This window comes from Gorilla gorilla, chromosome 6 (genome assembly GCF_029281585.2).
Source record: "Gorilla gorilla gorilla isolate KB3781 chromosome 6, NHGRI_mGorGor1-v2.1_pri, whole genome shotgun sequence".
Lineage (NCBI taxonomy): Eukaryota > Metazoa > Chordata > Mammalia > Primates > Hominidae > Gorilla > Gorilla gorilla.
In genome coordinates, this window is record NC_073230.2 from 168,897,513 (window position 1) to 168,913,655 (window position 16,143).

The 16,143-nt window shown below is 42.2% G+C and overlaps 1 pseudogene; it reads left to right on the forward strand.

Annotated features, from left to right (window-relative positions):
• Positions 1-14,745, forward strand: part of LOC129523822 (NADH dehydrogenase [ubiquinone] 1 alpha subcomplex subunit 8-like) — a 129,180-nt pseudogene extending 114,435 nt beyond the window's left edge.
• The last annotated feature ends 1,398 nt before the right edge of the window (positions 14,746-16,143 follow it).

Genomic DNA, 16,143 nt, shown 5'->3' on the forward strand with positions numbered 1-16,143 from the left:
TAATGTGCAAGGGTTCCAATTTCTCTATATACTTGTCAACACTTAGGTCCTGTGATTTTTTTTTCTTTTTTTTTAGTTAGGGTCTCTATCATCTAGGCTGGAGAGCAGTGGTGCAATCATAGTTCACTATAGCCTCAAACACCTGGGTTCAAGCAATCCTCCTGCTTCAGCTTCCCGAGTAGTTGGGACTACAGGCATGCCACCATGCCCAGCTAATTTTTCAGGTATTTTGCTGTTGTTGTTTGTTAGATGGGGGCCCTGCTACGTTGCTCAGGCTGGTCTTGAACTCCTCCCGCGTCAGCCTCCCAAAATGCTGTGATTACAGCTGTGTGCCACCTCGCCCAGCCTGTTTTTGATAATAGTTATCCTAATGGGTATGAAGCAGTTTCTTATGATTTTGATTTGCAATTTTTTAAATGATTAATGATGTTAAATATTTTTTCATATGCTCATTGGCCATTAGTATATCTTAGGAGAAATGTCTATTCAGGACTTTTGTCCATTTTGTAAGTGTTTTTTCATTGTTGAGTTGTAGGAGTTTAAAAATATATTCTGCTCATCATCACTGGCCATCAGAGAAATGCAAATCAAAACCACAATGAGATACCATCTCACACCAGTTAGAATGGCGATCATTAAAAAGTCAGGAAACAACCGGTGCTGGAGAGGATGTGGAGAAATAGGAACACTTTTACACTGTTGGTGGGACTGTAAACTAGTTCAACCATTGTGGAAGTCAGTGTGGCGATTCCTCAGGGATCTAGAACTAGAAATACCATTTGACCCAGCCATCCCATTACTGGGTATATACCCAAAGGATTATAAATCATGCTGCTATGAAGACACATGCACACGTATGTTTATTGTGGCACTAATCACAATAGCAAAGACTTGGAACCAACCCAAATGTCCAACAATGATAGACTGGATTAAGAAAATGTGGCACATATACACCATGGAATACTATGCAGCCACAAAAAAGAATGAGTTCATGTCCTTTGTAGGGACATGGATGAAGCTGGAAACCATCATTCTCAGCAAACTATCGCAAGGACAAAAAACCAAACACCGCATGTTCTCACTCATAGATGGGAATTGAACAATGAGAACACATGGACACAGGAAGGGGAACATCACACGTCGGGGACTGTTGTGGGGTGAGGGGAGGGGGAAGGGATAGCATTAGGAGATATACCTAATGCTAAATGACGAGTTAATGGGTGCAGCACACCAACATGGCACATGTATACATATGTAACAAACCTGCACGTTGTGCACATGTACCCTAAAACTTAAAGTATAACAATAATAAAATAAAAAAAGAAAAGAAAAAAATATATTCTGACTATTGATCTATTATCAAATATATGATTTTCACATATTTTCTGCCATTCTGTGTGTTACCTTTTCACTCTGTTCATAGTGTCTTTTGATGAAAAAAGTTTTTGATTTTTATCTTTGATTTACCTATTTTGTTTTTTGTTGGCTGTACTTACGTTGTCATATCCAAGAAATCATTGCCAAATGCAGTGTTATGAAGCTTTTCTCCTATGTTTTCTATATTTCTAGTGTTATGAAGTTTTCTCCTATATTTTCTTCTAGGGGATTTAATAGTTTTGGCTCATATGATTAGGCCTTTGATCTATTTTGGGTTAATTTTTGTATATGGTATAAGGTAAAGGTCCAACTTCATTCTTTTTGCACGCGGATATTCAGTTTTCCCAGCACCACTTGTTGAAAAGACTGCCCTTTCTCTATTGAATAGTCTTGTCATCCTTGTTGAGAATCATTTGATCACACCTGAGAGGCTTTATTTCTGAGCTATCCTATCCCACTGTCCTCTATATCTGTCTTTATGCCAGTACCACACTGATTTTTTTCATTTGTTTTTATTTTCATTTTTAAAGCATTTTTGGTTCACAGCAAAATTGAGCATATGGTGCAGAGATTTTCCCCCACCTGCATTGATGGCCTCCCCCACCATCAAAATCCTGAATCAGAGTGGTGTGTTTTTTACAACTGATGAAACTACATTGACATGTCTTCATCACCCAAAGTCCATAGTTTACATTACTCTTCACTCTTGGTGCTATTCTATGGGTTTTGAAAAACGTATAATGACATGTATCTACCATTATAGTATCACACAGAGTATTTTCACTGCTCTAAAATCCTCTGTACTTCACCTGTTCATCTCTTCCTCCCCTCTGGCCCCTGGCAAATACTGATCTTTTTACTGTCTCTGTAGTTTTGCCTTTTCCAGAATGTAGTTTAGTTGGAATCATACAGCATGTAGCTTTTTCAGATTGACTTATTCCATTTAGTAATATGCATTTAAGATTCCTCCATGTCTTTTGTGGCTTGACAGCTCATTTCTTTTTAGCACAATATTTCAATGTTTGGATATACTGTAGTTTATTTATCTACTCACCTACAGAAGGACTCACCTACTGAAGGACATCTCAGCTGCTTCCAAGTTTTGGCAGTTATGAATACAGCTGCTATAAACATTCATGTGCAGATTTTTGTGTGGATATAAGTTTTTCAACCCATTTGGATAAATACCAAGGAGAACTAATTGCTGGATTATATAATAAGAGTATGTTTAGTTTTGTAAGAAACTGCCAAACTGCCTTCTAAAGTGGCTTTACCATTTTGCATTTCCACCAGAAAGGAATGAGGGTTCCTGTTGCTCGACATCCTTGCCAGCATTTGGTGTGTCAGTGTTTTGGACTTTGGCCATTGTAATAGGTGTCTGGTGGTATCTCATTGTTATTGTATACACTATTTGATTACTGTAGCTTTGTTTTTGGCATCAGGAAATGTGAGACCTCCAGCCTGGGCGCAGTGACTCACGCCTTTAATCCCAGCACTTGGGGAGGCCGAGGCAGGTGGATGGCCTGAGACCAGACTGGCCAACGTGGCAAAACCCAGCCTCTACTAAAAATACAAGAATTAGCTGGGTGCGCTGGCATGTGCCAGTAATCCCAGCCACTCGGGGGGCTGAGGCGGAAGAGAAAGAATCACTTGATCCAGGAGGCAGAGGTTGCAGTGAGCTGAGATTGTACCACTGCACTCCAGCCTGGGTGATGGAGGAAGACTCTTGTTTCAAAAAAAAAAAAAAAAAAAGGAAGTATGAGAACTCCGCTTGGTTCTTTTTTTTTTTTTTCAAGATTGTTTTTGCTATTTGGGGTCCCTTGTAATTCCATATGAATTTTAGGATGGATTTTTTATTTTGAAAAAAAGTTATTGGGATTTTGATAGAGACTGCATTGCATCTGTAGACCATTTTGGGTAGTATTGACATCCTAACAATATTAACTCTTCCGGTCTATGAGCATAGGATATCTTTCTGTTTATTTGTATTAATATCTTCTTTAATTTCTTTTACAAATATTTTATAGTTTTCAGTGTACAAGTCTTTCACCTTTTTGGTTAATTCCTAAGTATTTTATTCTTTTTGATGCTATTATAAATGGAATTCTTAAAAACATGTCCTTTTTGGATTGTTCCTTATCATGTATGAAACACAGTTGATTTTTATGTGTTGATTTTGTATCCTGCAACTTTGCTGAATTTGTTTATTACTTTCAATATTTTTCTGTGGAATCATTAGAGTTTTCTACATATGGGATCATGTCATCAACAAACAGATAATTTTGCTTCTTATTTTCTAATGTGGACACCTTCTATTTCTTTCTCTTGCCTATTCTGGCTAGAATTTATAATACTATGTTGATGTTAAATAAAAGTGGGCATCTTTGTCTTATTCCTGATCATGGAGGAAAAGCTTTAAAGCTTTTAGTATTTTACCATTGAGTATGATGTTAGCTGTGTAAGTGGACAGTTTTTAAAGGAGCTTAAAAAGAGGTAGGATTGTGAAATCCTGGGACTTAATGAAAATTATATCCCCCATATTCCTAGCACCTAGTCTGGCATATAATAATTACTAAGTGAATGGACACATTTTAAAAAATGGTAGTTTCTCAAAACTGAATGAGCTACAGGTGCCTCTAAAAGGAGGGGCAATTTGGTATTCATAAGGGTGGTAAGCATTGAAGAGTGATGAAAAAGGAGATAAGAGTCATTGGGTTGCCCACTGACAAGGTGTTTTTTCCTCATTGTGGGCAACAAAGCAAAGCCACTTTACCCTTTGCTTGGATAGCCTGCTTAATTCTGGTTATTTTCTCCTTCTCTATATTAGCACTTAACAGGTAGAAGAAAATAACATATGTTGTATCTCATTGTATTTATGAGTACTGAATTAATAACTTACAGCCCATTGCATAAAAAGAAAATGAGCAAAATGCTGTGAATTATAGATGGAAGTTGTTAATGTGAGTAGAGTGTACAACATATGCCTCACTGTGCACGGCTTTGAAATAATGTGACTGATTTAAATGACTTGAGGCTGGCTTCATTTTAATGTGGAATGGATGGAAAGCATTGAGTCACCACCATTTCATTAGTAAGGCTATGTTCTTCCATTGGACCTTGGCCCCTCAACTTGAAGTAGATAAAAATTCTGATTACCTATAGTCCTAGAATGGGAAAATCAAAAGATTTTTATTTAATATGTTGGCATATCTATTCGTGTGCACTTTTAACAAGCAAATTCTGAATATGAACTAACATGGCCTCCCTTTTCTCCTTTAACAAGGTCATCTGAGTTACAGATTTAAAAAATACGTTCATTAAATGCAGAGCTTGTTGATAACTTTGAGAAGCAGCAGGATGTAGTGGAAAGAACAGGCCCTTTTGTCTCGGTGAGAAATTTTCTGGCTGCAAATAATTGAAACTCTATAGCTTGTGCCAAACAAGATTTTAGAAGACCAAAAAGGTGTTCTCAGGATACAAGGCTATCTTACAGGCTCACGCAGGTCTGAGGCCACTCAGTCTGAGTTTCTAGGGCCATGTTGTCTCATCTCTGCTTTCCCTCCCACACCTGCTCCTTTCTTGTCTCTCAGCAGACTGGCTGTCTCTGCTCCTGTGCACATAGCCAAGCACAGCTGCCCTGCCCTGGCTTTTTATCCCTGCCAGTTCAAGGGCCAGCAGAGGCTGCCTGGCATCTCTGATTTCCAGATTCCTGGAAGAGAGAATCTGGTTATCTCATCTTGAGTCAGATGACCACTCCTGATTTGTTCATTTATTAATTCAGGAAGACTTTACGAGTTTTGGGAACTGTTTCAGGCACTGGGATTCATCTTACCCTCATGGAGCATATGTGTGTGTGTATGTGTGTGTGTGTGTGTGTGTGTGAGAGAGAGAGAGAGAGAGAGAGATAAAGGAAGAGGGACTCTGAAAGCTTATTCTTTTGGGCTCGGTTGAGGGTTGTAATTTTCAGAGGAAGGGATGTATGGGCTTGGAATTTGGATAGACCTGGACTCTAATCATGGTTCCTCCCCTTACCAGCTCTGTGTGACCCTTGGGCATGTTAAATTACCTCTGTCAGCCCCAAGTTTTGAATCAGCAAAATGGGAGTAATCCTTTATAGGGTAGTTATAAGGATTAAAGTGAAATGGTGCCTGCAAAGCCAGGAGTGTAGTATCTGCCACATGTAATCAGAGCTCTACCACTTGGAACAAGTTATTAAACCGGTTTGAATCTGTTTCCTCATCTGTAAAATGGCAAAGAATATCACTTACCTCATATGCGTATTATAAGGATTAAACCATGGTAAGTACACCAGGGTGCCAGGAATTTGTACATAATGGATACTCAGTGTGGTCGCTGCTCTTCTTATTCTTATTGTGAGTCACATTTTTTCTCTTCTAGTTCCCATTTGGCCGGCGCTTGCCTTGTGACATCTACTGGCATGGAGTTTCATTTCACGACAATGACATATTCTCCGGTCAAGTGAACAAGTTTCCAGGTATCTGCTGTTATTGTTGACATTTAAACATGTTTCTAGGGCCAAGTCTCAGGTACACTCTTCTACTAAAACATGACAGTTATTTTTGAGATCAGATTTGAGGACTCTTAATTGGGAATTGCTGTGTTCACTAGCCATTAAGGGTTTAAGGATTGGAGACAGGCTTTTAAAGGTTCAAAGGCAGGCTTTCTTGGTCTAATGCCACTGGTGGAAGAACATGGTTTCCACTTTTTGGGTTATACATATAATATGGGGTTCTAATGAGAGGAATATATTCTGAAAATGAAAAAATAATAGAACATTTCATTCTTGCGGGAAACAAAAGCACCAAAATTCTAGGCATATGTCATAGAAATGGGGTATCAGCTTCCCTTTTCTTTAAGTATTATATTTGGAGGTACCATTTTTAAAACCAAATATACTGGTCTCCATATTAAGTACTACAGGCTGCACACAGCGTCTGCCTTTTACCTAATGACATTATCTCAGCAAGACTTATCCTGCAAGGAGAAATCTTAGTGCTAGAAAAGCATCATAGCCAGCACTAAGATATCCCTCTCACTCCACTACCAACCTCCCAATACAACTTTTTTGTTTTGCATTTTAATCTCTACCACTTTTCTGAGATGCAGTCTCGCTTGGTCACTCAGACTGGAGAGCAGCAGCATGATCTTGGCTCACTGCAACCTCTGCCTCCCAGGTTCAAGCAATTCTCCTGCCTCAGCCTTCCGAGTAGCTGGGATTACAGGCCTGTACCACCATACCTGGCTAATTTTGTATTTTTAGTAGAGACAGAGTTTTGCCATGTCACGTTGGCCAGGCTGGTCTCGAACTCCTGACCTCAAGTGACCCACCTGCCTCAGTCTCCCAAAGTGCTGGGATTACAAGCGTGAGCCACTGTACTGGGTCTCTTCATTATTTTTGATGGCTGAATGAAGAGGATATTTAAGATGGTAGGACAGCTTAGGGAGAAGGAGCACTGGATTAAGCTGGGTATGATGCAGTCAAAGGGCCTTCCACTTATTTTTTAAAATGTTAATATATTACACAGACCATATTGTAATGCCATAGTAAATACTTTCTAAAAAGAACATCACCCTGAATCCCATATCTCATTTAACAAAACAGCAATATGAATATTTCTATATTTCCTCCCAAACCTTAAGCAAGTTTACTCATCCTTTTTGCATGGTTGCAGTCCTGGTGTAGTTGCCTAAATATAGGGTGTTTTCTCTTAGTATTTTATCAATTTTACCTATTTTAAAGGGAGAATCAATTTACTCTTTCCTTGAAATTCTATCCCACGTCTTTAAGAAAACGCATTGCAGAAAACACAATAGCCATACGTTATACACGGGGTGGTAGTTATGCCACATCCACTAGGGGTTTTCACCTAAGCATGCAGTCTTACAAGTTCACTACCATAGGCCACACTTGGCTCAGATTCACTTAGAAGGATACAGGGCAGGAAACACGGCTTGCTGGACAGTCAGTGTCAAGCATTTCTCTTCAGTGGAGTATTTGCAAGAGTTCCAGAGACTAGTCTCTGGCTCCTCAAGTGAAAGCTCGGGTGCAAAAGGACAAGATCCACATTGGTGGATATGAGTCTTTCTTGGCTTAGATGCCCCAAAGAAGCCAGTATCTCTTAGAACTGCTCCATAGTATGCCTTCTAAGGTCCCAGCAAGGGTCATATTAAGTTACAAGAATCATTGCACTCAGAAAAGCCTAGAGCTATGACTTTCTACTAGATATTTATGCAATTTACCAAATCAGGGATCATTTTAACCATATGCTTTGTTGCCTAGTAATTCAGCTAACATTCTACCTTCATTGTTTTCTAGGGGAACTGAGATAGAAAGTTAACCCAAGGTCAAATTTATCTTTAGAGAAGGAGAAAGGGTTTTGTTACAGAACAAGAGTAATTCTTGCAGCCAGAGTTCTTGCCCAACAGTTTAATGGGATAGCTATTATTTTTTGTGTCTTGCTGCTCAGAAAAGGATGCTTTGTGATGCCACTTAAAGGACTTATTAGGATATTGGGAGAATACAGTTTGGAAGAGAAAACGCTTTGAATGAGGGCAGAGTTCCTAAGACATGAATCATCAAATGAGGCTTCATTTACATTTTCACCATTTGCTCATGCCTCATCTAGTGGCTCAGAGTAGGAAAGAAGTAGCTATAGATCTACATTTGGAATACAAATTAGAAATATAGAATGAAGTACCCACAAAGGATTAGTTTTATAAAGGTGATAGAATGATATTCATTCCAAAGAAGCAAGTTTGCCCCATCCCATATTCCACATGCCGGTGATTGGAACATAGACTTTTCCACATTACTAACAGAAATTAATTAGTTCTAATGACAAAGCAGGCTCTTGAACCTCTAGGCAGAGGAACAGTGCTGCCACACCCTCTACCCTGTGAAAGGTAGTAATCCTCAGCAGAGGGGTAATTCCAGAACAGTCTGTCCTCTGATACCAGTTTGTGTCCAAGCTTATCTTCTGTCTCTCATATATCTCATTATTCTAAAATGCACTTTCTATGCATTGTATATTACTTAGGGTAAGTTCTAGTGGATATCCCAGGCAAGTATAAATGCTTTATGTGCTAGGTCAACTGAGAACGGATATATACAGATGGAAGTGATTAATTTTGTTTGTGTCAGCACATTAGATTTTAGTCACTTTTCTATGGGTAATTTCCTGGTTCAAATTACATTATTATATTTTGGCTGATGAATTAAGACTTTCTATGAAAATAATCTGATTTAGATACGTCTAAAGAAAGTAGATTATTAGATATGTCTACTTTCTTTAGATGTATCTAAATCAGACATGTCAGATTAGACATATCAGATTTAGCTTTAAGAAAGTCCAAAACTGTCCATTCTCAGGTTCTGAGCAGGTCTTTTGCTGAGTTTCAGGGTCTGAGATGTATGGCATCACATGGCAGGTGGTACCTGAGAGCCCACCTGAGGAGGGGGCTTTCTGCTGGAGAGGGAGGGAGCTTCAGTGAGGAACCTGTGGGGACAGCCATCTGTCAAGCATTGGTCTGGGCTCTGGGGCTATAAAGACACAGAGAAAGGCATGTAAAGAGAGAAGACAAATACAGCCTAGGGGCTATGCTGGAGGAAGCTGGAATGCTGTGGGGGTCCGGAGCAAGGGCAGGCAACCTAACCCAGATTTTCCCAGGGAGCAGCAGGGTGAGAGCTCCTGGAGAACAGGACTGGCATGGAAACTGAGCCTCCAGGATGGATGGGCCTGATCCCCATGCCAAACAAGGGAGCAGAGTTGATGCAAAGACAGAATGCCTTCAGCATATTGCTCGTTCAGCGAAGGGCAAGTGGCCCACCATGGTTAGAGGGCATCAGGTGAGCAGGGCAGGGGAGGGGTGATGAGTAGGAACCCAACTACAGCATTGTTAGAGCCTGAAGGTCATGGGGAGCCACTGAGGAATTTCTAAGCCAGACAGTGACACGGGTCAGCTTGCATGTTAGCAAGATCAGCCAGAGGGACACATTAGAAATGAGATGGCTCAGAGAAGAAACAGAGATGTAGCTCAGAGTCTGCTGCAGCATCCACCCAAGAGATGAATGAATTAGTGGCAATCAGAATAGAGAGAACAGGATGGATCTGAAAGGATTTATTTGTTGTTTGGTGGTTCTAATGTGTTTTTGCCAAGAATTATTGTTATAAATAATATTTTGATTGAATAGTGCTCCAAGTATAGCTCAGTTTTAGTTTGTTTTGTTTTACATTAACTGGGTTAAGTAGGGCTGCATGGGCAAACCTGAGATTGAACTGTTATGCTGTCAGTTAACTTGAATGGGATGAGACCCACCAGGCCTTGAGACTCCAGCGTAGCAGACAGAAAAGCCCAGGCCTCAGAAGGAGGGGCAGGAGGTAAGCCCTTGGTGTCAGAAACTCCCACCTGAATTAGGAGGTTTTCCCAATCGATAGGGGAACTGCCCTCATAGGGACATCTAGGGATAGACCTTATTGAGAAACCTAGGTGGGCAGTCAACCTCAAAAGGAGCTGTTAGGTAGCAGGACCCCAGACACTGGGCGAAAGTCACAGACAGGAGGATTCCAGCCCTTGCAGGGTGGGCTTCAGGGGAACAGAGGAGAGGTTGGAGAGAGGAGGGGCATTGGAGAGAACAAAGAAAAGGACGCAGCTCTGCATTGCTAAGGCAGCCACTCAGGCTCCAGGAGCAAAAGATAAGGTCACCAATATTTGGATACAAGCAATAGAACACCGGAAAAATGGGTAAAATCCTTCTTATCTGATTGGAATACAAAGTCTAGGTCAGACTTTTGGCAGAAGGGAGCTGGGGGTTAGACCTAGAGCTTCTATCTCAGTTCAGAATTGGTCCTAGAGCCCAGGGAGGGGACACAGGTGATGAGGGGTCAGGTGCTACAGCAGCTTAGGGAAAGGGGACAGGGCCTGGAGCCAGTAGGGCCTGAAGTCAGCAGAGCTGGCCATGACCTTCCTTCTCACAGATTTACTCTGGGAACGCGTGCCCTGGATCAGCTAGAAACCCTGCTACGCTTGTCAGGGTCATAATGGAGAAGATGCCACTCCCACACCTGTCTCTGAGCCACCTCCAGAGGTGGAGATGCCAGAAGCTTCCATGTGGGTTCTAGTGAGGGGCCAGAAACTCTTTCCCCGGTGGCACTGGATAGGAGTACAGCTTAGATATGGAGGAGCAAAGGTTTGGTGCTAAGTGGATTGAGAGAAGTCTATACGCGTCCCTCCTGGAGACAGACATTCAGGCAGGTTTGGAGTGCGCTGCCTCCGGCCTGCAGGCAGGAAGTGCCTGGCTTCCAGGGGTGCTTCTTAAGTTGGCCATTTTCAGTAGAAAACTGCCTGGAGACATGAAGGTAAACTTGGAAACATCTATTAGCTGGTGTGGGGCCTGATGATGCACATTACAGAAGGAGCCATTGCCGATATTAAATGAATATTGACTGAATTTGCTGGACATAGATTTTCACAAAACTTTTCTGGAGCACCCAGACTGCCCTCAAGTACCCACAGCTCTCTGTGTTGTGTGAGCCCTTCTGACCTGCTGAGGGATTTTGGAAGAGAACATTCCCCTGGCACAACGACTTTAAAGTGCAGAAAATACCACAACACTATCTGGTCAGGAGGCATCCTCTACGTGGAGTAAGGTGCTGTATTACAGTTAGTTATGAAGGCTTTAAGTTCAATACGGTAACTAAAATGTTAGTAAACCTCAAGCAAAAGGATTCCAAAAAAGTTGAAGTTTTGCTTTGTTTACTTTATGGTCAGCTCTTGTGTTTATAATGCAACAATTCTAATTTCGAGGGAGAATAAAAGGAAATAGCTGTGATTTTCCAGACTCCCTTCTTGGGAAGCTCAGAACAGTGTCCTCAGTGAGTTTTCTTGACTATTGAACAGTCCGTGTTAGAGCACAGTTTATTAGTGCTTTTTAAGCTCCTTTATTTCTTACTTAATCCTTCCCTACATCCTTCTAAACAACAACTAAGACCTGGGCACTGATGTCTTGAAGCTGGGATCTTTAGATTTATTGCACTTTTTAATATGCTGATGGAAGCAAGAAGTTGGTTCTTAAAACTTTCCTTCCCAGATGTTTACCCTTTTCTTCCTGAACGTGGGAATTTAGAGGAAACTCATTCATTCTGACTGCCCATTTGGAATGTGTGATAATTTGGGCATGCCAAGCTGACATGGAACTTTGTATTTTCTATTAAAAATAGCTTTGCCAAGCACATTTCTAGTATCAGTAATGGAACTGTTTGGTCTCTTTCAGGGTAAAGGCCATTTGTAGCCGCCATTTTTGACAATGATATTTGTCTTAAGAAACAAGCATGATAGCCGGGTGCGGTGGCCACGTCTGTAATCCCAGCACTTTGGGAGGCCGAGGTGGGTGGATCACCTGAGGTCAGGAGTTCGAGACCAGCCTGGCCAACATGGTGAAACCCCTTCTCTACTAAAAATACAAAAATTTGCTGGGCATGGTGGTGCACACCTGTAATCCCAGCTACTCAGGAGGCTGAGGCAGGAGAATTGCTTGAACCTAGAAGGCGGCAGTTGCAGTAAGCCAAGATCATGCCATTGCACTCCAGTCTAGGCAACAAGAGCGAAACTCTGCCTAAAAAGAAAAAGAAAAAGAAATAAGGATGATGCCAGGCATGGTGGCTTACACCTGTAATTCCAGGGCTTTGGGAGGCCAAGGCAGGTGGATGGCTTGAGCCTAGAAGTTCGAGACTAGCCTGGGCAATAGTGAGACCCTGTCTCTACAAAAACAAAAACAATACAAAAATTAGCCAGGCATGGTGGCACACACCTGTAGTCCCAACTACTCGAGAGGCTGAGGTGGGAGGATCCCTTGAGCTTGGGAGGTGGAGGTTGCAATGAGCTGAGATCATGCCACTGCACTCCAGCCTGGGCATTAAAGCAAGGCTGTGTTTCAAAAAAAAAAAAAAGAAAAAATGAAATAAACATGCTAAAATTGATAATAATTTTTACCTATTTGCTTAAAATTTGCTACAATATATAGTACTCAGTTTCTTCTCTTGTCAGAGTTACTAATGATGTTACAAGAAATAAAATCCACCAACCTTTTTTTTTTTTTGAGACGGAGTCCTGCTCTGTTGCCCAGGCTGGAGTGCAGTGGCTCGATCTTGGCTCATTGCAAGCTCTGCCTCCCAGGTTCACGCCCCCACCATTCTTTTAATGTTTTATAACAGTGAGACATTTCAATTCCCTCTGGGCAAATTAATGAGATAGGATCAATGTCAGTGTCAGTCCTTATAACTGAGGAACTCCTACAGATTGCATTTTTTCCCTTGAAGTATAAATTATGGTATTCTTTTTATTTCCTGTCCTTCATTCAAGGAGACAGATTTTATGCTGAAAGATGTGTATTTTCCTATTCCATGCCTTTAATACTCATGAAACAGTAAAAGAAATAAACTTAATTAAACCTCTCATAATGTAACCAGAGTCCACTAGATGATATTCTCTAGGGTACAAAATGGAAGGAATCCCAGAAGCACATAAGGTGGCCCCAAATTAAAGAAGGTATTAAATTTTAAGTGCAAGATATAAATGCTTCCCTATTCATTACCTAAGGGGGTGACAAAGAATAAAAGAATAAACTAGGTGAAAACTCATTCCTTCAAACTGATGCTTCATTTTTATAAAGAGAAAAGAACACCCGTCCGTTACCTCAAGTTTTTCATTAACTCAGTAGTTCTTTCCAAACCATGAGTCACCACTGTGGGGAACAACTCAGACCTTTTTTAAAAATCCTGCCTGAAAAAGAGAATATGTCGGGTGGGTGGTTTTAAAAGTCCCAAACAATGGCTGTTTTATAGCTAGTAGCCCACTGTTGTTAAAACCTCACAGCGTCTCTCCTCCCCAGGCATGACGGAGATGGTGCGTAAAATTACTCTGAGCAGAGCAGTGAGAACCATGCAGAATCTCTTTCCTGAGGAGTACAACTTCTACCCTCGCTCATGGATTCTGCCTGACGAGTTCCAGCTCTTTGTTGCTCAGGTAGATGGCACTCCGTCCCCATGACCCCTGAATTATATTATGGTTGCAACTGTGTCCTGGGTCCTGTGTGCTGGGAGCTGGGACAGGGGGTCCCAGGGAGCTGCGACTAAGGGAGCATCTTAGCAGTACACAGTAGGTGTTGGCGGCTATCAAAACAGCTTGCAGAGTTGAACGAGTAGGGTGACAGGTAGGTAAACTGAAGAAACGGGTCTTGACACAAGGAGACAGCCCTAAGGCGGATACCAGAGCTGGATCATGGAGTCAGGACGCTGGGGAGCCAGGGAGCTGGAGCCGGAGCAGGTGGTTGGGCCCCCAGGTAGGATGGGGCCGCTGGGGGAATCCTGGAGCCGTGGCCTCGCCGGCTTCCTGTGGCCTGAGATGTGGGAGGTCAGGCTCTGTTTAAAGGCCAGGGAGCAGGTCTGACAAACTCATGGGGAACCTTTTAAGTGTTTTGCTTTAAACTCGTTCCAGAATCAATTGTCAAGTGACCCATTCCATCTCGAAGCACCAGGTTTGAGCATGTAATACACTGGAGCCCTCACCACTGATTGTGAAGTGGAACTCAGAATTGCCATTTTTGTTAGCCTTTTAACAGTTTCATTTAGGATCCCTTCAAAGCCTTTGTGTACAAGTTTCACAGTCTGTCCCATAACTCTGGGGTAACTATACAACCAATGCCTGTCTAAATGTGATAAGGCTAACACCATTTACTGTTCCTGCTATGTTCCAGGCTTTGTGCTAGAAGTTTAACATTTTTTATTTATTTTTGTTTTTGTGTTTTTGAGACGGAGTGTTGCTCTGTTGCCTAGGCCAGAGTGCAGTGGTGCGATCTTGGCTTACTGCAGCTTCCGCCTCCTGGGTTCAAGCCATTCTCCTGCCTCCGCCTTCTGAGTAGCTGGGACTACAGGCGGGTGCCACCACACCAGCTTTTTTTTTTTTTTTTGTATTTTTTGTATTTTTGGTAGAGATGGTGTTTCACCGTGTTGGCCAGGCTGGTCTCGAACTCCTGACCTCATGCGATCTGCCCGCCTCAGCCTCCCAAAGTGCTGGGATTATAGGCATAAGCCACCACGCCCAGCCCACATTATTTCTTTTAATCTTCACAGCAATCTTGTGAGGCTGGTTTTATTATTATCCCCATATTATGGATGAGGAAACTGAGGCTTTGAAAAATTTAGCAACTTGCTTGAGAAGTAAGGTTTAAAACCTAGAGCTATTTCCAAGGCATATGCTTTCTATAGTCTATTTTATTGCCTCTGTATTGTTTTGGTTTTAATATTGAATTATAAAACTTGTAATAAAATTATCATTTACTAAACACAAAAACAGCTTGAAGTGATAATTTTTAAAGGAAGTTTTCTCTGAGATGGTGGTCACATGGGTTTATATACATTGCTTAAAATTCACCGAACTATTAACTTAAAATGGGTGCATTTAATTGTATGCAAGCTATGCTTCAATAAAGTTAATTTTAAAAGATAACTCTCAGCTGTTCCTCATAATTACCCCCCCCAATGTCTCTCTTCTGTGGCTCTGCTCATGCTGTTGTTGCTATGTGGAATACCTTTCCTTCCCAGCTTTGCATCCAACTACAGTCATGAGTCACTTGACGGGCACACATTCTGAGAAAAGTGTCATTGGGTGATTTCATCATTGTGCCAACACCATAGAGTGTGCTTACACAAACCTAGATGGTATAGGCTCCCACACATCCAGGCTATATGGTATAGCCTATCGCTCCTAGGATACAAACCTGTATAGCATGGTACTGGACTTAATATTGGTAAGTCTTTTTTGTATCTAAACATAGAAAGGGGAAAATACTGTATAAAAGATGAAAAATGATACACCTATGTAGGATACTTCCCTCCACTCCCCACCGTCTCAGGCGAAAGGGTTTGGGGTCAGGTATGTTTATCCTCCACCCCCACCATCTCAGGCGAAAGGGTTTGGGGTCAGGTATGTTTACCCTCCACTCCCCCCGTCTCAGGCGAAAGGGTTTGGGGTCAGGTATGTTTACCTTCCACTGACTTTTCAACTTCCGGCTCCTTCATTGCTCCAAAATCCTAACTACCGCAAGGAAAAAACACACAGAGAGGCCGCAGCACAGAATCAAGAGACATGCAAGATTAAACTACACGCCTGACCACACATGAACCCTGGCAGCATGGCACAGACACAGTGAGAGACACGAACATGGGGTCAAGCCCACGCATACGGTGACCAAAGGAACTCCCAGCTTGGTGGCTCCCATTATCCCAAGGGCCTGCACCGAAGCAGATGAAACCCACAAGGGCCCTGCACCTATGTCCACTGAGGCATAACCTGTGAACCAAGTCCCACATGAGGGTGTGGGGCCCCCAGAGTACACTCAGAGCCACTTGGGAGCATCAGGGAACACACCCACTTGGGTGACCAGAGCTTGGTTGAAGACCCAGCTGTGCTGTAACCAGCAGTGAGGCTGGATTTTCACCCCAATCTTCAGGCTGCAAAGCCGACATGCATTCCACAGTGGCAACCCACCTCCTGCTTTGGCCTAGAGCTACTCTGCATCTGGAAGCTGATGGACAGTGAGAGTTAGCCTCATCAGTGATAGGAAAAAATGAGCCCAGAGTCCCCCTGGGGGTGCCTGTGGGGCTGAGAGAGGCTCTGGAGGGAGGTGGATGAAGTCCAGATCTGGAATTCTGCACTCCAGCCTCCTGAGCTGCCAGGACTCTGGACTGC